The following is a 27,004-nucleotide window of genomic DNA, read 5'->3' on the forward strand; positions in this document are numbered from 1 at the left end:
ACGAGCCTCCTCCACAGAGGCCGATCTTGACACCGCTGGTACCAGTCATCGGCAAGTCCACTCAGCTCCACGTCCTCCTGTACCACATCACTCCATCTCTTCTCTAGCTCGTGCCGCGCCCGTTTAGCCCCCTAGATTCGGCATGCGGTGACTGGGCATGCGGGCTACATGAGCCAGCCAACGCAGTCTTGCCTGCCGGAGGAGCTCACCGATGGTACTTTGCCCAGATCTTTCAAGGATTTGTGAGCTCCTCACACAATCCAGCCTGGTTAAACCCAGGATGGATCGTAGGCAGGCCAGCCTAAATGTTTCTAACCGGCGAAGATGCTCCATTAGGGGGGGTCCACGTTTCGCAAGCGTATAGAGAAGGGAGGGAATGACCGTGGCCAAGAAGACCTGAAGCTTCGTGCAGAGCGAGAGACCAGGCAGCTTCCACACAGCGTTACGCATCCGATGGAAAGATAATGCCACTCGATTGATTCGGAGATTCGGAGTGAGACCTCTGCTGTCAAAACCGGAGCTGGTCATGAGCACACTGGGAAACTCTCCACTCTTTCCATAACTGCATGCGTGTACACACACGTGTAGATACACACGTTCATCATGCGTGTACAGACACGTGTACACACACGTACACCATGCGTGTACACACACGTGTAGACACACACGTGTACACGCATGCTGAACTTCATTCGCACCGTACAAAGACAACAAAACATACAACCATGCATCACAAAAAATTCCCGTGAAGCCTTTAACAGACTGCCGGAGGCAAGTGCTGTAAGCGAGCACCTATTAAGGCCGGGCACGGCACACGAGGGGGGTGTGGGGTGGCCAGCACCACGCCCGACCGCCTTTGTCTCCCCAATGCCAAAGTTTACACACCGCACCAGGTGACCCATTTATGGTCGAGTTGATCTTGGGGAAACCCACACATTCACATACAAGGGCCGACACAACACTGCCAGCTTACACACATACACAACATCACACACACACACACGTGTACGTACACACACGTGTGACGAACTTCTTTCGCACCGTACGTAGCCAAATCGTGCTCATCCGAGATGATGATGATGATGATTTCAAAGTGCACAGCTCCCCAGGGGCTTCCTCATATCGGGAGGGAAGAGCGTTCCAGACGGATGGAGGAAGCAGCGCGTCTGACAACTCGCGATGCAGGACCACCAGGAACATACACACACACACGGCAAGGCACACACACACACAGACACACACACACACACAGACACACACACACAGACACACACACAGACACACACACACGGCAAGGCACACACACACACAGACACACACACACACAGACACACACACAGACACACACACACGGCAAGGCACACACACACAGACACACACACACACAGACACACACACACGGCAAGGCACACACACACACAGACACACACAGACACACACACACACAGACACACACACACACGGCAAGGCACACACACACACACAGACACACACATACGGCAAGGCACACACACACACACACAGACACACACACGGCAAGGCACACACACACAGACACACACAGACACACACACAGACACACATACGGCAAGGCACACACACACACAGACATACAGACACACACAGACACACAGACACACACCCACACAGACACACACCCACACAGACACACACACACAGACACACACAGACACACACACACCCACACAAACACACCCACACAGACACATACGGCAAGACACACACACAGACACACACCCACACAGACACACACACATATGGCAAGGCACACACCCACACAGACACACACACCCACACAGACACACACACAGACACACACACCCACACAGACACACACACAGACACACACACCCACACAGACACACACACAGACACACACACCCACACAGACACACACACACAGCAAGGCACACACACACACAGACACACACAGACACACACACACAGACACACACACACACGGCAAGGCACACACACACACACAGACACACACATACGGCAAGGCACACACACACACACACAGACACACACAGACACACACACGGCAAGGCACACACACACAGACACACACAGACACACAGACACACACACAGACACACACACCCACACAGACACACACACAGACACACACACCCACACAGACACACACACAGACACACACACCCACACAGACACACACACAGACACACACACCCACACAAACACACACACACAGACACACACACAGACACACACACATACGGCAAGGCACACACCCACACACACTCACATTCCGCAGGCAAAGACAAACATAACCCGTATATCCTCAACAGGCCGTGGGGGCAAGTGCTGTTAGCGTGTGGCACCTATCCAGGCCGGAACGGCACACGAGGGGGCGGGTAGGTGGATCAGCAACCACGCCCGGCCGCCTTTGTCTCCCAAACACACGTTCACCATGCGTGTACGCACAGGGGCACACACACAGGCACACACACACACACAGGAACACACACACAGGAACACACACACACAGGAACTAACCCACACAGACACACACCCACACACACAGGAACACACACACACACAGGCACTAACCCACACAGACACACACCCACACACACAGGAACACATACACACACAGGCACTAACCCACACAGACACACACCCACACACACAGGAACACACACACACACAGGCACTAACCCACACAGACACACACCCACACAGACAGGAACACACACACACACAGGCACTAACCCACACAGACACACACCCACACACACAGGAACACACACACAGGCACTAACCCACACAGACACACACCCACACACACAGGAACACATACACACACAGGCACTAACCCACACAGACACACACCCACACACACAGGAACACACACACACACAGGCACTAACCCACACAGACACACACCCACACAGACAGGAACACACACACACACAGGCACTAACCCACACAGACACACACCCACACACACAGGAACACACACACACACAGGAACTAACCCACACAGACACACACCCACACAGACACACACAGGCACACACAGGCACTAACCCACACAGACACACACCCACACACACAGGAACACACACACACACAGGCACTAACCCACACAGACACACACCCACACAGACACACACAGGCACACACAGGCACTAACCCACACAGACACACACCCACACACACAGGAACACACACACACACACAGGCACTAACCCACACAGACACACACCCACACACACAGGAACACACACACACACAGGCACTAACCCACACAGATACACACCCACACACACAGGAACACACACACACACAGGCACTAACCCACACAGACACACACCCACACAGACACACACAGTCACACACAGGCACACAGACACACACACCCACACACACACAGGCACGCACACAAAGGCACACACACACAGACACACACACACAGGAACACATACACAGGCACTAACCCACACACACACCCATACAGACACACACAGGCACACACACCCACACAGACACACACGCACACCAACACACCCACACACACACACAGGAACACACACACACAGACACACACACACACCAACACATCCACACACACACGCAGGAACACACACAGGCACACACAGACACACACACAGGCACACACCCACACACACACCCATACACAGACACACACACCAACACACCCACACAGGCACACACACAGGGACACACACACACAGGCACACACCCACACACAGGCACACATCCACACACACGCAGGAACACACCCACACAGACACACAGGCACACACCCACACACCCACACAGGAACACACACACAGACACACACCAACAGACACACACACCAACACACCCACACACACCCACACACACCCACACATGCACGCACACACACACCCACACACACACAGGCACACCCCCCCACACGCAGCGTTGACGTCAGTAGGTGGGTCCCAACCCATCAGGAGTCGGCGTTGAAGGTGTCGCCCCGAAGTGTCTCACTCGGCCACGACTCACCACAACCCACCACGACTCACCACGACTCACCACGACTCACCACGACTCACCACCCCTCGCACTGGCAGTGGGAGACAGGACGCCGAGCACAGGTGAACGTCTAACACCCTGAACACCCTGAACACCACACAGAGCCTGAACACCACACACAGCCTGAACACCACACACACACACCCTGAACACCACACAAACATAGCCTGAACACCACACACACACACCCTGAACACCACACACACACACCCTGAACACCACACACACACACCCTGAACACCACACACACACACACCCTGAACACCCTGAACACCACACATACAGACTGAACACCACACACACACTGAACACCACACACACCCTGAACACCACACACACACATCCTGAACACCACACATAGCCTGAACACCACACACACACATAGCCTGAACACCACACATAGCCTGAACACCACACACACACACATCTTGTACACACACACCCTGAACACCACACACACACACCCTGAACACCACACACAGCCTGAACACCACACACACACTGAACACCACACACACCCTGAACACCACACACACACACCTTGTACACACACACCCTGAACACCACACACACACACCCTGAACACCACACACACACCCTGAACACCACACACACACACACCCTGAACACCACACACACACCCTGAACATCACACACACACGCGCACCCTGAACACCACACACACACACCTTGAACACCACACACACACACACCCTGAACACCACACACACACACCCTGAACACCACACACACACACACCCTGAACACCACACACTTCACCACACACACACACACCCTGAACACCACACACACCCTGAACACCACACACTTCACCACACACACACACCCTGAACACCACACACACACACCCTGAACACCACACACACCCTGAACACCACACACTTCACCACACACACACACCCTGAACACCACACACACACACCCTGAACACCAAACACACCCTGAACACCACACACACTTCACCACACACACACACACTGAACACCACACACACACACACACCCTGAACACCACACACACACACACACCCTGAACACCACACACACCCTGAACACCACACACACTTCACCACACACACACACTGAACACCACACACACACACACACCCTGAACACCACACACACCCTGAACACCACACACACTTGACCACACACACACTTGACCACACACACACACACACTGCACACTTCACCACACACACACAGACTCGAGTCGCGGTGTCACAAGTTAGTTGCTGACTGTCTCCAACACAACACGAGACGGCTGCCACCCGACACTCCCCTCGTTAGCTCTGTACAGTGCGTGTGTACTCTGTACAGTGTGTGTGTAATCTGTACAGTGTGCTCTGCACAGTGTGTGCTCTGTACAGTGTGTGCTATGCACAGTGTGTATTATGTACAGTCTTCATGTCCAATGTGTATTATGTACAGTGTACATTGTGTACAGTGTACATTGTGTATTGTGTACAGTGTGTGTTATGTGCAGTGTACGTTTTGTACTGTGTATTGTGCTCGTTGTGTAGTGTACAGTGTGTGTAGTGTACAGTGGGTGTGGTTGGTGTACAGTGTGTAGTGTACAATGTGTGTGGTGTACAGTGTGTAGTGTACAGTGTGTAGTGTGTGTGTAGTGAGTTGGAGGGTGTTCCTCAAGGCGGATTGTTGTTGTTGATGTTGTTGATGTTGATGTTGTTGATGTTGTTGTTGTTGTTGTGATCAACACCCAGCGAGTAGCCTGTGCGTGACCAGCCTGCTGCAATAACATGACCATCATCATCATGAAGATGATGTTGAGGATGTTGATGTTGAGGATGTTGTTGTTGAAGTTGTTGATGTTGTTGATGATGTTGTTGTTGTTGATGTTGGTGTTGATGTTGTTGATGTAGTTGTTGTTGATGTTGTTGTTGATCTTGTTGTTGATGTTGTTGATGATGTTGTTGATGTAGTTGTTGTTGATGATGTGGTTGATGGTGTTGTTGATGATGTTGTTGTTGTTGATGATGTAGTTGTTGTTGATGATGTGGTTGATGGTGTTGTTGATGTTGTTGCTGTTGTTGTTGATGTAGTTGTTGTTGATGATGTGGTTGATGATGTGGTTGATGGTGTGGTTGATGATGTTGTTGTTGTTGATGATGTAGTTGTTGTTGATGATGTGGTTGATGGTGTTGTTGATGTTGTTGCTGTTGTTGATGTTGTTTGTGCCTGCGGATTTGTGAGTCGCCCCGAGTTGGATTCCAACGCCCGCCGCTCGCGGCAAGCGATGGCGGTCAGGATCCTGCACCTCGCCTAGGTCCGCTCGGCCTCAAATCGAGTTCCTCGCTGCGGTTGTGATACAACAGCGTTGTGTGGGGGGGGGGGGGGAGAGACAAAGGCGGCCGGGCGTGGTGCTGCTCGCTAACAGCACTTGCCCCTACAGCCTGTTGAGGCTACACGGGGGCGCTTTGTCTTTGTGGTGTTCTCGCAGGTTTGTTCACCACAGTTCTATCGGCAACTCTATTATCGTTATTAATAAGTTATCAATAAGTTATCGATTAGCGTGTGCGGTGACCAGACGGCTACAATAGCGGGGGGGGGGGGGCTCCGATTGGCACGGGTGGGGCTACGTACGGTGCGAAAGAAGTCCAACACCCAGCTACGTCGAGAGGTGCACACACACCACGTGGGGGGGGGGGCACGGGGGGGGACGTGGGGGGGAGGGGCACGTGGGGAGAGGGTCGTGGGGGGGGGCACGTGGGGGGGGGCACGGGGGGGGGGCGTGGGGGGAGGGGCACGTGGGGGGGGGCACGTGGGGGGGGGCGTGGGGGGGGGGACGTGGGGGGGGGGGGACGTGGGGGGGGGGGACGTGGGGGGGGGGACGTGGGGGGGGGGGACGTGGGGGGGGGGGGGACGTGGGGGGGGGGACGTGGGGGGGGACGTGGGGGGGGGGGACGTGGGGGGGGGGGACGTGGGGGGGGGGGCACGTGGGGGGGGGCACGGGGGGGGGGGCGTGGGGGGAGGTGCACGTGGGGGGGGGCGTGGGGGGGGGGACGTGGGGGGGGGGGCACGTGGGGGGGGGGGCGCGTGGGGGGGGGGGACGTGGGGGGGGGGGACGTGGGGGGGGGGGGGGGACGTTGGGACGTTAGCTCATAGATGGCCCAGCAACGTTTCCGCACCACATGCCAACGTCGTCTCAACGTCGGCTGAACGTTGTTTAAACGTCGGCTCAACGTCGCCTCAACGTCTGCCCAACGAGGCCTCAACGTTGCCCAACGTCTACCTCAACGTTGCCCAACGTCTACCTCAACGTTGCCTCAACGTTGCCCAACGTCTACCTCAACGTTGCCTCAACGTTGCCCAACGTCTACCTCAACCTTGCCTCAACGTTGCCCAACGTTGCCTCAACGTCGGCTGAACGTTGGCGTGTGGTAAATAACTGTGTAAACGTTGACGCGCGTGTGTGTGAGGGGTGTAAGTTTGGGTGCTCGGCTGGTATCAGGTGTGGTTGTTGTTGCTTTGTACTGTACGTGGTGTTGTGGTTGCTTTGTACTGTACGTGTCGTGGTTGCTTTGTACTGTACGTGTTGTGGTTGCGTTATACTGTACGTGTTGTGGTTTTGTACTGTACGTGTTGTTGTGGTTGCTTTGTACTGTACGTGTTGTTGTGGTTGCTTTGTACTGTACGTGTTGTTGTGGTTGTTTTGTACTGTACGTGTTGTGGTTGCTTTGTACTGTACGTGTTGTGGTTGCTTTGTACTGTACGTGTTGTGGTTGCTTTGTACTGTACGTGTTGTTGTGGTTTTGTACTGTACGTGTTGTTGTGGTTGCTTTGTACTGTACGTGTTGTTGTGGTTGCGTTATACTGTACGTGTCGTGGTTGCTTTGTACTGTACGTGGAACTTCTTTCACACCGTACGTAGCCAGCCCTGCACATCTGGAGCCACGAATCATTTTGGGGTTGTCCCGATTTTGCCTACAAAGTTATTTAAACAATATGAATGATAATGACAATATGAATATTTTTTTATTTAAAGCTTTCGTGACTGCAGGGATTCATATTCTTGGTTCTTTCGGTAAAGTCACGTAGAAGGGAAGTAATAAAATAATTTAAATATAAAACAATAAAATTCTCATTTATTGTTTTATATTATTTTATTATAAAAATTCTCATTTATTGTTAAAAAATAATATAAATATTATTTTAAAATAATATAAATATAAAACAATAAGAATTCTCATTTATTGTTTTATATTATTTTATTATACAAATTCTCATTGTTTTATATTTATATTATTTTATTATAAAAAATATCATTTATTGTTTAATATTAATATTATTTAATTATTTCCCTTCTACGTGACTTTACAATAAAAAATTCTCATTTATTGTTTTATATTTATATTATTTTATTATAAAAATTCTCATTTATTGTTTTAAGTTTATATTATTGTATTATTCCCCTTCTACGTGACTTTACCGAAAGAAGCAATGATATAATATGCATAATAACAATAACGACGACCATGATGATGATGCAACGGTTGTGACGAGTCGTGCACGGCGGGAACAGTCGGGGTGGGATGTTGCCACTTGACAGCCCCTACACGCGCTGTGGTTTTTTTTAGTGTGGCCCCTGGTGGCCTTTAGTGCGGCACCTGGTGGCCTTTAGTGTGGCCCCTGATGGCCTTTAGTGTGGCCCCTGGTGGCCTTTAGTGCGGCCCCTGGTGACCTTTAGTGCGGCCCCTGGTGACCTTTAGTGTGGCCTCTGGTGGTCTTTAGTGTGGCCCCTGGTGACCTTTAGTGCGGCCCCTGGTGACCTTTAGTGTGGCCCCTGGTGGCCTTTAGTGCGGCCCCTGGTGACCTTTAGTGCGGCCCCTGGTGGCCTTTAGTGTGGCCCCTGATGGCCTTTAGTGCGGCCCCTGGTGACCTTTAGTGCGGCCCCTGGTGACCTTTAGTGCGGCCCCTGGTGGCCTTTAGTGTGGCCCCTGGTGGCCTTTAGTGTGGCCCCTGGTGGCCTTTAGTGCGGCCCCTGGTGACCTTTAGTGTGGCCCCTGGTGGCCTTTAGTGTGGCCCCTGGTGGCCTTTAGTGTGGCCCCTGATGGCCTTTAGTGCGGCCCCTGGTGACCTTTAGTGCGGCCCCTGGTGGCCTTTAGTGCGGCCCCTGATGGCCTTTAGTGCTGCCCCTGATGGCCTTTAGTGCCGCCTCTGATGGCCTTTAGTGCGGCCCCTGATGGCCTTTAGTGTGGCCCCTGATGGCCTTTAGTGCGGCCCCTGATGGCCTTTAGTGCGGCCCCTGATGACCTTTAGTGTGGCCCCTGATGGCCTTTAGTGTGGCCCCTGATGGCCTTTAGTGCGGCCTCTGGTGGCCTTTAGTGTGGTCCCTGGTGGCCTTTAGTGTGGCCTCTGGTGGCCTTTAGTGCGGCCTCTGGTGGCCTTTAGTGTGGCCCCTGATGGCCTTTAGTGTGGCCCCTGGTGACCTTTAGTGTGGCCCCTGGTGACCTTTAGTGTGGCCTCTGGTGACCTTTAGTGTGACCCCTGATGGCCTTTAGTGTGGCCTCTGATGACCTTTAGTGAGGCCCCTGGTGGCCTTTAGTGTGGCCCCTGGTGGCCTTTAGTGTGGCCTCTGGTGGCCTTTAACACCACCCCATCATCATCATCACACTCCCCGTCATCATCATCATCGTGCTGCTGTCACAAACCCAACTCACGCGACTGATGATGTCTTATCGGCGAAAGTGGCCTTCCTCCCTCTCTGAACATGAGAGATCACCACTGCCCTATGGATGAGAGATCACCACTGCCTTATCGATGACAGATCACCACTGTACCCACAGCCTGCAGCCATCGTGTCTTTGCTGTTACTCTGAAGAGAGAGTATCCTTACGGAATTGATCAATTGATTGCATGACAGTTAGCGCTTTAAAAACACGGCGTGCGATGCAGGATTAGCATGACGTGACGGTACGTCTGAAAAGCAGGTGATCGACAATCGATCTGGTAGTGTATTATCGGTATTTTTAACTCGTGGAATGCCCCCAGAATGCTTCACGCTTTGTGTGACTCGAGTTTTGTTGATATGCGGCATCCCCACTGTGTCAAGGCCTCGCTCTTCCTGCTAATCACCACTGTAATGTGGTTACAACATTCAGACAACCACACCCATCCTCACCATAACATCCACTCCCCCCCCTCTCTCTCCACGTGTGAACCTCATCGATACGCTATACCTCTTTAAAGAACGACTGATGCATCATCATTATAATTTCGTAGAGCTATCATTTGTGGCCAGGTTGATTCTGAAAAATAAGCTAATAGGTCGGTGGGCTTTACCTGGTGGTAGGATTGCAAAAACATTTTTTTGTTTTATTTCTACATATTTTTTTAAGCGATTGTTTAAATTCCCTATACCTTGCACTCCAATCGTGTTGTTGTACTGTTTGTTGTAACGTTCATCGGTTTCCTCCTGCAGTCGAAATATTCTGATTTTGATCGTCATCATCACTCAGATGCGAATCTCTTAACATCATCTACGGCATTGCCAAATGCAAACTCATCACCATCACCTTATTTTATATTTTTCTAGACCGCCTTCACTCAAGGGGCTTAACATCGTTGTCAAGACGATAATAATACGGTGACAACATCGAATGATTTAGATGGCAGGCGCGATGCAAGATGCAAAGGTCGAGCAATGGATGGTAGCAGCGATCGCTCGGGGGGTCACGAAAGGAGCTGTAGGGGAGGGAGGGGAGGGAGTGGAGGGACGATGAATGGGCGATGGAGGATTTCAGAGAGGATCGGAGGGAGGTTAAGGAGGGCGACTGCTTAATGTACATCATCCAGCCATGAGCTACCCAGTGCCGGATGAAGGCACGTGCCTTCATCCGGCAGGAGTCAGTGTCGGGGATGGAACCCACGACCTCCTGTACACCAGGCGAGGTAGTTAACATCTCCTAGCCACCGTGATGATGATGAGAGAGAAAGGAAGGCAAACTCCAAATATACAGCAGCAGGCGTCAGTGTCGGGGATGGAACCCACGACCTCCTGTACACCAGGCGAGGTGGTTAACATCTCCTAGCCACCGTGATGATGATGAGAGAGAAAGGAAGGCAAACTCCAAATATACAGCAGCAGGCGTCAGTGTCGGGGATGGAACCCACGACCTCCTGTACACCAGGCGAGGTGGTTAACATCTCCTAGCCACCGCGGCTCTCACGCCATCCGTTAGGAGCGACTAACCCGGTGGGCCATCGTCTGATTTAGCGACTTTCTATTTTATGAACGAGCTCCTTCGCACGCTCGCCCACTCGCTCACTCACGAAGCGCAGGAATAAAGCCTTCCCACTCACGAAGCGTGGGGGTAAAGCGTTCCTACTTTGCTCATGATGGGCATGAGTAAAATTCCCACTCGCTCACGAAGCGTGGGGGAAATGCGTTCCTACTTTGCTCATGATGGGCATGAGTAAAGTTCTAGATTTGAAGCTTTCGTGACTGCAAGGATCCATACTCTTAGTTTTTTCGCTAAAGTCACGCAGGTAAAAAAATAGAAATAATAATAGAAATAAAATAATAAATAACTCACGACGTTTCGGAGGCAACACAAGTCTCCGTCATCAGGTGGGACCGTCACAGCTAAAATTACTGCAACAAGTGAGGCATCAAGTGTTGCAGTAATTTTAGCTGTGACGGTCCCACCTGATGACGGAGACTTGTGTTGCCTCCGAAACGTCGTGATTTTTATTATTATTTTATTTTTATTAATTTTTATTTCATTTTTTTACCTACGTGACTTTACCGAAAAAAACTAAGAGTTTGAGTAAAGCGTTCCCACTCGCTCGCTCACGAAGTGCCCTCCCATTCACGAAGCGTGGGGGTAAATCGTTCCCACTCGCTCACGAAGCGCAGGAGGGGTGAGGCGCATGCCCACCGCGCCCCGTCTTGTCACGCTCAAACGCTTGTATGAAGTTTCAAGTTTATCCTGTGTGCCTGGTTGTGCACAAAGTGGCGTTCGCTGGTATGTCACATCAAGTCAAGCAAGGCCACGGAGATTTCCTCCTCCAATAGCCACTGATTGGAATTCGTCTGCCGTTCTCAGCCATGCCGAGCAAGTGGTGGAAGTTCCACGTTCTTGTGACGAATTGGTCACGTTTCATTTACGTGACAAACTTTTACTGATTGGCTGTGTCGATGCGGTGGTGGCGGGTTTAGCGACACATTCATATTCACGCGATCTAACCCCAAAACAATCCTCGCATGGATCGGACTCTGGTCGCCGGGTCCGTAGCTCAGCGCGATAACCACTGTGACACCACTCCCCATAGATGCAAAACAAAGACAAAGATCCCCCCCCATCCCCCCCCCCGGTGTAGCCTCAACCGACTCTTGGGGCAAGTGCTGTTTGCGAGGTATGTACTGTATGTTGAACTTCTTTCGCACCGTACGTAGCCAACCGCGCCAATCGGAGGTGCGGGATGACTGCAAGGCTGAGTTTACAGTGCAAATGTAATTCGAATTTGCATCGTTTTTTTTTTCAAATCGATTTACTTGTGCCCCAACGTATACAACACAGCAGTACGTATCAAATTTCGATTTAAAGCTTTCGTGACTGCAGGGATTCATCTTCTTGGTTCTTTCGGTAAAGTCACGTAGAAGGGAAGTAATAAAATAATAAAAATAAAACATAATAAAATAATTCTCACGACGTTTCGGCCACAACGCAAGCAGCCGTCCTCAGGTGAAGACCAGGTCTGTCGGGGAGACAGCGTCTGAATGAAACACCACCAAGCTTGGCAGCGTATATTTAAGCTGGGTTGGAAGGGGGGAAGGGCGCCTTGACAAAAGAAATTTCTTCTACTTCCCTTCTACGTGACTTTACCGAAAGAATCAAGAAGATGAATCCCCGCCGTCACGAAAGCATTAAATCGAAATTCAGTACGTATCAACTTAAGCGCAAAGCCAAATTTGTTCTGACGGCTTACGAGCGCGGCCGCTCTGTTGTTCTGGGACGAGGTCGTGAACTCGCTGCGAGACAAAAACTCGGTTCAGCCACGGGCGGCTGGAACCCGGGATTTTAGTGATGGCAGGAACTCGGAATTTCAGTGGCGGCAGTGGGCGGCTCTGTGATCTGTCTGGCACGATCATCATGAACCCGCTCCAGCCACCCAGACACCTCGCCTGCCCTGCCCTGCCCTACCCTGGGCCACACCTACCCTTGGCGCCGCGGGTGACTAGGAGATGTTCACTACCTCGCCTGGTACGCAGGAGGTCGTGGGTTTGATCCGGACCCTGACGCCATATTTGGAGTTTGCATGTGTCTCTCCCCGTAGTGAGATGTTAACTACCTCGCCTGGTACGCAGGAGGTCGTGGGTTCGATCCCGAGCCTGACGCCTGCTGCTGTATATTTGGAGTTTTCCGTGTGTCTCTCTTTCTCTCTCCCCGTGGTCGCGTGGATTTTTCTCCGGGTCCTCCGGTTTTTCCTTCCAAATTTAGAATGAACGTCACCACGCGTTCAGCAATTTTTCTTGCTGTGGTTGTCACACCTGATGACGATTGCTTGTGTTGCAATCGAAGCGTCGTGATTTGTTTTTTTTATTATATTTTATTTCTAACTGCGTGACTTTACCGAAAGAGCCAAAGAGTTTATTATATGCATTGTCTTTGAAACGGATTGTCCTACAACAGAGAATATGAGACCAGCGAACGCCGAAAGGGTTGGGAAGCTACGTACATACCAGAGGTGTGGACTCGAGTCATGTGACTTGGACTCGAGTCAGACTCGAGTCATGAATTTGATGACTTGCGACTCGACTTGGACTTGCATAACAATGACTTTGTCCCACCTATGAGATGTGGACTCGAGTCATGTGACTTGGACTCGAGTCAGACTCGAGTCATGAATTTGATGACTTGCGACTCGACTTGGACTTGCATAACAATGACTTTGTCCCACCTATGAGATGTGGACTCGAGTCATGTGACTTGGACTCGAGTCAGACTCGAGTCATGAATTTGATGACTTGCGACTCGACTTGGACTTGCATAACAATGACTTTGTCCCACCTATGAGATGTGGACTCGAGTCATGTGACTTGGACTCGAGTCAGACTCGAGTCATGAATTTGATGACTTGCAACTCGACTTGGACTTGCATAACAATGACTTTGTCCCACCTATGAGATGTGGACTCGAGTCATGTGACTTGGACTCGAGTCAGACTCGAGTCATGAATTTGATGACTTGCGACTCGACTTGGACTTGCATAACAATGACTTTGTCCCACCTATGAGATGTGGACTCGAGTCATGTGACTTGGACTCGAGTCAGACTCGAGTCATGAATTTGATGACTTGCGACTCGACTTGGACTTGCATAACAATGACTTTGTCCCACCTATGAGATGTGGACTCGAGTCATGTGACTTGGACTCGAGTCAGACTCGAGTCATGAATTTGATGACTTGCGACTCGACTTGGACTTGCATAACAATGACTTTGTCCCACCTATGAGATGTGGACTCGAGTCATGTGACTTGGACTCGAGTCAGACTCGAGTCATGAATTTGATGACTTGCGACTCGACTTGGACTTGCATAACAATGACTTTGTCCCACCTATGAGATGTGGACTCGAGTCATGTGACTTGGACTCGAGTCAGACTCGAGTCATGAATTTGATGACTTGCGACTCGACTTGGACTTGCATAACAATGACTTTGTCCCACCTATGAGATGTGGACTCGAGTCATGTGACTTGGACTCGAGTCAGACTCGAGTCATGAATTTGATGACTTGCGACTCGACTTGGACTTGCATAACAATGACTTTGTCCCACCTATGAGATGTGGACTCGAGTCATGTGACTTGGACTCGAGTCAGACTCGAGTCATGAATTTGATGACTTGCGACTCGACTTGGACTTGCATAACAATGACTTTGTCCCACCTCTGGTACATACATACCTCCACCCGGCACGCCTAATTCATAGGGTTTGTCATGTGAACGGAACGTGCCAATTATTTCTGGCTGCAGCACCATCGGTGGTGTGTGTTGCATGGATGTTGAACTTCTTCTTGGTTCTTTCGGTAAAGTCACGTAGAAGGGAAATAATAAAAATAAAACATAATAAAATAATTCTCGCGACATTTCGGCCACAACGCAAGCAGCCGTCCACCTAAGGACGGCTGCTTGCGTTGTGGCCGAAACGTCGTGAGAATTATTTAATAATGTTTTATTATTTTATTATTTCCATTCTACGTGACTTTACCACCTGAGGACGGCTGCTTGCGTTGTGGCCGAAACGTCGTGAGAATTATTTAATAATGTTTTATTATTTTATTATTTCCATTCTACGTGACTTTACCACCTGAGGACGGCTGCTTGCGTTGTGGCCGAAACGTCGTGAGAATTATTTAATTATGTTTTATTATTTTATTATTTCCATTCTACGTGACTTTACCACCTGAGGACGGCTGCTTGCGTTGTGGCCGAAACATCGTGAGAATTATTTAATAATGTTTTATTATTTTATTATTTCCATTCTACGTGACTTTACCACCTGAGGACGGCTGCTTGCGTTGTGGCCGAAACGTCGTGAGAATTATTAAATTATGCTTTATTATTTTATTATTTCCATTCTACGTGACTTTACCGAAAGAACCAAGAAGATGAATCCCTGCAGTCACGAAAGCTTTACATCGAGATGTTGAACTTCTTTTCGCACCGCACGTAGCCAACCGTGTGCGCGCGTGTCGGAGAGCAAAAACCCACGGCGGCATTCGAAGTTCGAGCTCATCAGAATATTTATTGATGCTGGAGGAATCTGATGGGCTGTAAAGCTCTCTGTCGCAGATGTCCAGTTTGCGCTGGCGATTGCAACAACCAGCATCGTCATCGGGAATTTTCCAGCAATGTAAACGTTGTGGGTGCATCAACCAATCGCACGTAGACTCGATCTGCGTTGTGAATAATATATGAATAAATACAAACATTGAGACATCTCCTTTACCAGTGGCAAAATATAGTAATAGGTTTTTACCCTTTAAACTGGTACAAAACTGACATCTTTATACAAGGCATCATGTTTGCAATAACCGCAACACAAGCAGTCAAAATGCAAACAAAAAGAAACAACTCTGATAATGGTAATGATATGCACTGTCCTTGAAGTTGATTGGTCCACATCCGAGACAGCTTTTCTTAGAGCCTAGTCTCACATGGTGTTGGACCAGATGACGCGAAAAGGCATATCATTATCATCATCAGAGTTGTTTCTTTTTGTTTGCATTTTGACTGCTTGTGTTGCGGTTATTGCAAACATGATGCCTTGTATAAAGGTGTCAGTTTTGTACCAGTTGAAAGGGTAAATAAAAACATGCCAACATTTAAGAGCCGCACAAAGAAAGGGGATACAGCACGCTTGCAAATTCACAGTTGCCAAATTCACGGTTGCAAATCACGGTTGCAAATGTGGCTTTAGTTGATTACAGGGTTTCTATGAATGCAAATCATCATTTGGTCGTTAAGTCTCCCCCACGGGACGCTGTTCCCTCACGCCGTGATGTGACTTGCCCAAGTCCACTCAAGTTTAATTCTAGATTTGAAGCTTTCGTGACGGTAAGGATTCATATTCTTAGGTTTTTTCGGTAAAGTCACATAGGTAAAAAATTAAAATTAATAAAAGTAAAATAAAAATTAAATAAAAATCACCTGTGGTGTTTGACACCGCAGGTGATTTTTATTTTAGTTTTATTAATTTTATTTTAGTTTTATTTTACTTTTATTAATTTTATTTTTTATTTTTTACCTACGTGACTTTACCGAAAAAACCTAAGAATACCACTCAAGTTTGTTAGCAGTCCTAACGATGTCTGGCGCTCCCCTTCCCACCTCTCTCGCTGCAATCTCCAGCGTGCCCTCCACATGCAAATCGTGATCCACTCGCTGTGGTCGTTCCACTACGGAGAGCCTGTCTCCTGGCCCGCCCTGGGAACGTGGAATTGCCACCACTGGCTCAGGGCAGCCAAACGTGAATGGTCATCAGCTGTACGAGTATTTGGCTACTATAAATGTAGTGAACTATTTTGTCTTTTGTCAACGTGACACTTTTTTGCCGATTGGCCGTGTCGGGTGGTGGAGGGTTTACGACACGTTTCTAAATAACGCGATCTCACGCAAAAACGTTGATTATGAGTAATATTGGTCGCGAAAGCCTGCATGAGTAATATTGGTCACGAAAGCCTGCATGCGTAATATTGGTCACGAAAGCCTGCATGCGTAATATTGGTCACGAAAGCCTGCATGAGTAATATTGGTCGTGAAAGCCTGCATGAGTAATATTGGTCACGAAAGCCTGCATGCGTAATATTGGTCGTGAAAGCCTGCATGCGTAATATTGGTCACGAAAGCCTGCATGAGTAATATTGGTCACGAAAGCCTGCATGAGTAATATTGGTCACGAAAGCCTGCATGAGTAATATTGGTCGTGAAAGCCTACATGCGTAATATTGGTCACGAAAGCCTGCATGAGTAATATTGGTCGTGAAAGCCTGCATGCGTAATATTGGTCACGAAAGCCTGCATGAGTAATATTGGTCGTGAAAGCCTGCATGAGTAATATTGGTCACGAAAGCCTGCATGAGTAATATTGGTCGTGAAAGCCTGCATGCGTAATATTGGTCACGAAAGCCTGCATGAGTAATATTGGTCGCGAAAGCCTACATGAGTAATATTGGTCACGAAAGCCTGCATGAGTAATATTGGTCACGAAAGCCTACATGAGTAATATTGGTCACGAAAGCCTACATGAGTAATATTGGTCACGAAAGCCTGCATGAGTAATATTGGTCACGAAAGCCTACATGAGTAATATTGGTCACGAAAGCCTGCATGCGTAATATTGGTCACGAAAGCCTACATGAGTAATATTGGTCGTGAAAGCCTGCATGAGTAATATTGGTCACGAAAGCCTGCATGCGTAATATTGGTCACGAAAGCCTGCATGCGTAATATTGGTCACGAAAGCCTGCATGAGTAATATTGGTCACGAAAGCCTGCATGAGTAATATTGGTCGCGAAAGCCTACATGCGTAATATTGGTCACGAAAGCCTGCATGAGTAATATTGGTCACGAAAGCCTGCATGAGTAATATTGGTCACGAAAGCCTGCATGCGTAATATTGGTCACGAAAGCCTACATGAGTAATATTGGTCACGAAAGCCTGCATGAGTAATATTGGTCACGAAAGCCTGCATGAGTAATATTGGTCACGAAAGCCTACATGAGTAATATTGGTCACGAAAGCCTACATGAGTAATATTGGTCACGAAAGCCTACATGAGTAATATTGGTCACGAAAGCCTACATGAGTAATATTGGTCACGAAAGCCTGCATGCGTAATATTGGTCACGAAAGCCTACATGCGTAATATTGGTCACGAAAGCCTGCATGAGTAATATTGGTCACGAAAGCCTACATGAGTAATATTGGTCACGAAAGCCTACATGAGTAATATTGGTCACGAAAGCCTGCATGCGTAATATTGGTCACGAAAGCCTACATGAGTAATATTGGTCACGAAAGCCTACATGAGTAATATTGGTCACGAAAGCCTGCATGCGTAATATTGGTCACGAAAGCCTACATGAGTAATATTGGTCACGAAAGCCTACATGAGTAATATTGGTCGCGAAAGCCTGCATGCGTAATATTGGTCACGAAAGCCTGCATGAGTAATATTGGTCACGAAAGCCTACATGAGTAATATTGGTCACGAAAGCCTGCATGAGTAATATTGGTCACGAAAGCCTACATGAGTAATATTGGTCACGAAAGCCTACATGAGTAATATTGGTCACGAAAGCCTACATGAGTAATATTGGTCACGAAAGCCTACATGAGTAATATTGGTCACGAAAGCCTGCATGCGTAATATTGGTCACGAAAGCCTACATGAGTAATATTGGTCACGAAAGCCTGCATGAGTAATATTGGTCACGAAAGCCTACATGAGTAATGTTGGTCACGAAAGCCTACATGAGTAATATTGGTCGTGAAAGCCTACATGAGTAATATTGGTCACGAAAGCCTACATGAGTAATATTGGTCACGAAAGCCTACATGAGTAATATTGGTCGTGAAAGCCTACATGAGTAATGTTGGTCACGAAAGCCTACATGCGTAATATTGGTCACGAAAGCCTACATGAGTAATGTTGGTCACGAAAGCCTACATGCGTAATATTGGTCACGAAAGCCTACATGCGTAATATTGGTCACGAAAGCCTGCATGAGTAATATTGGTCATGAAAGCCTACATGAGTAATATTGGTCGTGAAAGCCTGCATGAGTAATATTGGTCGTGAAAGCCTACATGCGTAATATTGGTCACGAAAGCCTGCATGAGTAATATTGGTCATGAAAGCCTACATGCGTAATATTGGTCACGAAAGCCTGCATGAGTAATATTGGTCGTGAAAGCCTGCATGAGTAATATTGGTCACGAAAGCCTACATGCGTAATATTGGTCACGAAAGCCTGCATGAGTAATATTGGTCACGAAAGCCTGCATGAGTAATATTGGTCACGAAAGCCTGCATGAGTAATATTGGTCACGAAAGCCTACATGAGTAATATTGGTCACGAAAGCCTGCATGAGTAATATTGGTCACGAAAGCCTGCATGAGTAATATTGGTCATGAAAGCCTACATGAGTAATATTGGTCATGAAAGCCTACATGCGTAATATTGGTCACGAAAGCCTACATGAGTAATATTGGTCACGAAAGCCTGCATGAGTAATATTGGTCACGAAAGCCTACATGAGTAATATTGGTCGTGAAAGCCTGCATGAGTAATATTGGTCGCGAAAGCCTGCATGAGTAATATTGGTCGTGAAAGCCTGCATGAGTAATATTGGTCACGAAAGCCTGCATGAGTAATATTGGTCACGAAAGCCTGCATGAGTAATATTGGTCACGAAAGCCTGCATGAGTAATATTGGTCGTGAAAGCCTGCATGAGTAATATTGGTCGTGAAAGCCTGCATGAGTAATATTGGTCACGAAAGCCTACATGAGTAATATTGGTCACGAAAGCCTACATGAGTAATATTGGTCACGAAAGCCTGCATGAGTAATATTGGTCGTGAAAGCCTGCATGAGTAATATTGGTCATGAAAGCCTACATGAGTAATATTGGTCGTGAAAGCCTACATGAGTAATATTGGTCATGAAAGCCTACATGAGTAATATTGGTCGTGAAAGCCTGCATGAGTAATATTGGTCATGAAAGCCTACATGAGTAATATTGGTCGTGAAAGCCTACATGAGTAATATTGGTCGTGAAAGCCTGCATGCGTAGTATTGGTCGTGAAAGCCTGCATGAGTAATATTGGTCGTGAAAGCCTACATGAGTAATATTGGTCGTGAAAGCCTACATGAGTAATATTGGTCATGAAAGCCTGCATGAGTAATATTGGTCGTGAAAGCCTGCATGAGTAATATTGGTCATGAAAGCCTACATGAGTAATATTGGTCGTGAAAGCCTACATGAGTAATATTGGTCGTGAAAGCCTACATGAGTAATATTGGTCGTGAAAGCCTGCATGAGTAATATTGGTCATGAAAGCCTACATGAGTAATATTGGTCGTGAAAGCCTACATGAGTAATATTGGTCATGAAAGCCTGCATGCGTAATATTGGTCGTGAAAGCCTGCATGAGTAATATTGGTCATGAAAGCCTACATGAGTAATATTGGTCGTGAAAGCCTACATGAGTAATATTGGTCGTGAAAGCCTGCATGCGTAGTATTGGTCGTGAAAGCCTGCATGAGTAATATTGGTCGTGAAAGCCTGCATGAGTAATATTGGTCGTGAAAGCCTGCATGAGTAATATTGGTCGTGAAAGCCTACATGAGTAATATTGGTCGTGAAAGCCTGCATGAGTAATATCGGTCGCGAAAGCCTGCATGAGTAATATTGGTCGTGAAAGCCTGCATGAGTAATATTGGTCGTGAAAGCCTGCATGAGTAATATTGGTCGTGAAAGCCTGCATGCGTAATATTGGTCGTGAAAGCCTGCATGAGTAATATTGGTCGCGAAAGCCTGCATGCGTAATATTGGTCGCGAAAGCCTGCATGCGTAATATTGGTCGTGAAAGCCTGCATGAGTAATATTGGTCGTGAAAGCCTGCATGCGTAATATTGGTCGTGAAAGCCTGCATGAGTAATATTGGTCGCGAAAGCCTGCATGAGTAGTATTGGTCACGAAAGCCTACATGAGTAATATTGGTCACGAAAGCCTGCATGAGTAATATTGGTCACGAAAGCCTGCATGAGTAGTATTGGTCGCGAAAGCCTGCATGAGTAGTATTGGTCGCGAAAGCCTACATGAGTAATATTGGTCACGAAAGCCTGCATGAGTAGTATTGGTCACGAAAGCCTGCATGAGTAATATTGGTCACGAAAGCCTGCATGAGTAATATTGGTCGCGAAAGCCTACATGAGTAATATTGGTCACGAAAGCCTACATGAGTAATATTGGTCACGAAAGCCTGCATGAGTAATATTGGTCGTGAAAGCCTGCATGAGTAATATTGGTCGTGAAAGCCTACATGAGTAATATTGGTCATGAAAGCCTGCATGAGTAATATTGGTCGTGAAAGCCTGCATGCGTAGTATTGGTCGTGAAAGCCTGCATGAGTAATATTGGTCATGAAAGCCTGCATGAGTAATATTGGTCGTGAAAGCCTGCATGAGTAATATTGGTCGTGAAAGCCTGCATGAGTAATATTGGTCACGAAAGCCTGCATGAGTAATATTGGTCGTGAAAGCCTGCATGCGTAATATTGGTCACGAAAGCCTGCATGAGTAATATTGGTCGTGAAAGCCTGCATGCGTAATATTGGTCATGAAAGCCTACATGAGTAATATTGGTCATGAAAGCCTGCATGAGTAATATTGGTCGTGAAAGCCTACATGAGTAATATTGGTCATGAAAGCCTGCATGAGTAATATTGGTCGTGAAAGCCTGCATGAGTAATATTGGTCGTGAAAGCCTGCATGAGTAATATTGGTCACGAAAGCCTGCATGAGTAATATTGGTCGTGAAAGCCTGCATGCGTAATATTGGTCACGAAAGCCTGCATGAGTAATATTGGTCGTGAAAGCCTGCATGCGTAATATTGGTCACGAAAGCCTGCATGAGTAATATTGGTCGTGAAAGCCTGCATGCGTAATATTGGTCACGAAAGCCTGCATGAGTAATATTGGTCATGAAAGCCTGCATGAGTAATATTGGTCGTGAAAGCCTGCATGCGTAATATTGGTCACGAAAGCCTGCATGAGTAATATTGGTCATGAAAGCCTGCATGAGTAATATTGGTCGTGAAAGCCTGCATGAGTAATATTGGTCGTGAAAGCCTGCATGAGTAATATTGGTCGTGAAAGCCTGCATGAGTAATATTGGTCATGAAAGCCTGCATGAGTAATATTGGTCGCGAAAGCCTACATGAGTAATATTGGTCATGAAAGCCTGCATGAGTAATATTGGTCGCGAAAGCCTACATGAGTAATATTGGTCATGAAAGCCTGCATGAGTAATATTGGTCGCGAAAGCCTGCATGAGTAATATTGGTCGCGAAAGCCTGCATGAGTAATATTGGTCGTGAAAGCCTGCATGAGTAATATTGGTCGCGAAAGCCTGCATGAGTAATATTGGTCGCGAAAGCCTGCATGAGTAATATTGGTCGCGAAAGCCTACATGAGTAATATTGGTCATGAAAGCCTGCATGAGTAATATTGGTCGCGAAAGCCTGCATGAGTAATATTGGTCGCGAAAGCCTACATGAGTAATATTGGTCGTGAAAGCCTGCATGAGTAATATTGGTCGCGAAAGCCTACATGAGTAATATTGGTCATGAAAGCCTGCATGAGTAATATTGGTCGCGAAAGCCTGCATGAGTAATATTGGTCGCGAAAGCCTGCATGAGTAATATTGGTCACGAAAGCCTGCATGAGTAATATTGGTCGTGAAAGCCTGCATGAGTAATATTGGTCACGAAAGCCTGCATGAGTAATATTGGTCGCGAAAGCCTACATGAGTAATATTGGTCACGAAAGCCTACATGAGTAATATTGGTCGCGAAAGCCTGCATGAGTAATATCGGTCACGAAAGCCTGCATGAGTAATATTGGTCGCGAAAGCCTACATGAGTAATATTGGTCACGAAAGCCTGCATGAGTAATATTGGTCGCGAAAGCCTACATGAGTAATATTGGTCACGAAAGCCTACATGAGTAATATTGGTCACGAAAGCCTACATGAGTAATATTGGTCACGAAAGCCTGCATGCGTAATATTGGTCACGAAAGCCTGCATGAGTAATATTGGTCACGAAAGCCTGCATGAGTAATATTGGTCGCGAAAGCCTGCATGAGTAATATTGGTCGTGAAAGCCTGCATGCGTAATATTGGTCACGAAAGCCTGCATGAGTAATATTGGTCGTGAAAGCCTGCATGAGTAATATTGGTCACGAAAGCCTGCATGCGTAATATTGGTCGTGAAAGCCTGCATGAGTAATATTGGTCACGAAAGCCTGCATGCGTAATATTGGTCGTGAAAGCCTGCATGCGTAATATTGGTCACGAAAGCCTGCATGAGTAATATTGGTCGTGAAAGCCTGCATGAGTAATATTTGTCACGAAAGCCTGCATGCGTAATATTGGTCACGAAAGCCTGCATGAGTAATATTGGTCGCGAAAGCCTGCATGAGTAATATTGGTCACGAAAGCCTACATGAGTAATATTGGTCGCGAAAGCCTGCATGAGTAATATTGGTCACGAAAGCCTGCATGCGTAATATTGGTCACGAAAGCCTGCATGCGTAATATTGGTCACGAAAGCCTGCATGCGTAATATTGGTCACGAAAGCCTGCATGCGTAATATTGGTCACGAAAGCCTACATGAGTAATATTGGTCGCGAAAGCCTGCATGAGTAATATTGGTCACGAAAGCCTGCATGCGTAATATTGGTCACGAAAGCCTGCATGCGTAATATTGGTCACGAAAGCCTGCATGCGTAATATTGGTCACGAAAGCCTGCATGAGTAATATTGGTCGTGAAAGCCTGCATGAGTAATATTGGTCACGAAAGCCTGCATGAGTAATATTGGTCACGAAAGCCTACATGAGTAATATTGGTCGTGAAAGCCTGCATGAGTAATATTGGTCACGAAAGCCTGCATGAGTAATATTGGTCACGAAAGCCTGCATGAGTAATATTGGTCACGAAAGCCTACATGAGTAATATTGGTCACGAAAGCCTGCATGAGTAATATTGGTCACGAAAGCCTGCATGAGTAATATTGGTCGTGAAAGCCTGCATGAGTAATATTGGTCACGAAAGCCTGCATGAGTAATATTGGTCACGAAAGCCTGCATGAGTAATATTGGTCACGAAAGCCTGCATGAGTAATATTGGTCGTGAAAGCCTGCATGAGTAATATTGGTCGCGAAAGCCTGCATGCGTAATATTGGTCACGAAAGCCTGCATGAGTAATATTGGTCGTGAAAGCCTACATGAGTAATATTGGTCGTGAAAGCCTACATGAGTAATATTGGTCACGAAAGCCTACATGAGTAATATTGGTCGTGAAAGCCTGCATGAGTAATATTGGTCGTGAAAGCCTACATGAGTAATATTGGTCGTGAAAGTCTGCATGAGTAATATTGGTCACGAAAGCCTGCATGAGTAATATTGGTCACGAAAGCCTACATGAGTAATATTGGTCGTGAAAGCCTGCATGCGTAATATTGGTCACGAAAGCCTGCATGAGTAATATTGGTCATGAAAGCCTGCATGAGTAATATTGGTCACGAAAGCCTGCATGAGTAATATTGGTCACGAAAGCCTGCATGAGTAATATTGGTCACGAAAGCCTGCATGAGTAATATTGGTCATGAAAGCCTGCATGAGTAATATTGGTCACGAAAGCCTGCATGAGTAATATTGGTCGTGAAAGCCTGCATGCGTAATATTGGTCACGAAAGCCTGCATGCGTAATATTGGTCACGAAAGCCTGCATGCGTAATATTGGTCACGAAAGCCTGCATGCGTAATATTGGTCACGAAAGCCTGCATGCGTAATATTGGTCACGAAAGCCTGCATGAGTAATATTGGTCACGAAAGCCTGCATGAGTAATATTGGTCACGAAAGCCTGCATGCGTAATATTGGTCACGAAAGCCTGCATGCGTAATATTGGTCACGAAAGCCTACATGAGTAATATTGGTCACGAAAGCCTACATGAGTAATATTGGTCACGAAAGCCTGCATGCGTAATATTGGTCACGAAAGCCTGCATGCGTAATATTGGTCACGAAAGCCTACATGAGTAATATTGGTCGCGAAAGCCTGCATGAGTAATATTGGTCACGAAAGCCTGCATGCGTAATATTGGTCACGAAAGCCTACATGAGTAATATTGGTCACGAAAGCCTGCATGCGTAATATTGGTCACGAAAGCCTGCATGCGTAATATTGGTCACGAAAGCCTGCATGAGTAATATTGGTCACGAAAGCCTGCATGCGTAATATTGGTCACGAAAGCCTGCATGAGTAATATTGGTCACGAAAGCCTGCATGAGTAATATTGGTCACGAAAGCCTGCATGAGTAATATTGGTCACGAAAGCCTGCATGAGTAATATTGGTCACGAAAGCCTGCATGAGTAATATTGGTCACGAAAGCCTGCATGAGTAATATTGGTCACGAAAGCCTGCATGAGTAATATTGGTCACGAAAGCCTGCATGAGTAATATTGGTCACGAAAGCCTACATGAGTAATATTGGTCACGAAAGCCTACATGAGTAATATTGGTCACGAAAGCCTACATGAGTAATATTGGTCACGAAAGCCTACATGAGTAATATTGGTCACGAAAGCCTGCATGAGTAATATTGGTCGTGAAAGCCTGCATGAGTAATATTGGTCACGAAAGCCTACATGAGTAATATTGGTCACGAAAGCCTGCATGCGTAATATTGGTCACGAAAGCCTACATGAGTAATATTGGTCACGAAAGCCTACATGAGTAATATTGGTCACGAAAGCCTACATGAGTAATATTGGTCACGAAAGCCTACATGAGTAATATTGGTCGTGAAAGCCTGCATGAGTAATATTGGTCGTGAAAGTCTGCATGAGTAATATTGGTCGTGAAAGCCTGCATGAGTAATATTGGTCGTGAAAGCCTGCATGCGTAATATTGGTCGTGAAAGCCTGCATGAGTAATATTGGTCGTGAAAGCCTGCATGAGTAATATTGGTCGTGAAAGCCTACATGCGTAATATTGGTCGTGAAAGCCTGCATGAGTAATATTGGTCATGAAAGCCTACATGCGTAATATTGGTCATGAAAGCCTGCATGAGTAATATTGGTCATGAAAGCCTGCATGAGTAATATTGGTCATGAAAGCCTACATGAGTAATATTGGTCATGAAAGCCTACATGCGTAATATTGGTCATGAAAGCCTGCATGAGTAATATTGGTCATGAAAGCCTACATGAGTAATATTGGTCATGAAAGCCTGCATGAGTAATATTGGTCATGAAAGCCTACATGAGTAATATTGGTCATGAAAGCCTGCATGAGTAATATTGGTCATGAAAGCCTACATGAGTAATATTGGTCATGAAAGCCTGCATGAGTAATATTGGTCATGAAAGCCTACATGAGTAATATTGGTCATGAAAGCCTGCATGAGTAATATTGGTCATGAAAGCCTACATGAGTAATATTGGTCGTGAAAGCCTGCATGAGTAATATTGGTCATGAAAGCCTACATGAGTAATATTGGTCGTGAAAGCCTGCATGAGTAATATTGGTCATGAAAGCCTACATGAGTAATATTGGTCGTGAAAGCCTGCATGAGTAATATT

General features: G+C 47.2%; 1 long non-coding RNA gene across 1 annotated transcript in view; it reads left to right on the forward strand.

Moving 5' to 3' along the window:
* Positions 1 to 3,662: 3,662 nt before the first annotated feature.
* The window catches only part of LOC144740770 (uncharacterized), a 63,267-nt gene continuing 39,925 nt past the window's right edge, over positions 3,663 to 27,004 (forward strand). The window contains exon 1 of the long non-coding RNA XR_013589767.1: positions 3,663 to 4,133. This is a non-coding gene — a long non-coding RNA (uncharacterized LOC144740770). The remainder of the gene's footprint in view (positions 4,134 to 27,004) is intronic.

This window comes from Lampetra planeri, unplaced genomic scaffold, assembly GCF_965212315.1.
Source record: "Lampetra planeri unplaced genomic scaffold, kcLamPlan1.2.h2 scaffold_292, whole genome shotgun sequence".
Lineage (NCBI taxonomy): Eukaryota > Metazoa > Chordata > Hyperoartia > Petromyzontiformes > Petromyzontidae > Lampetra > Lampetra planeri.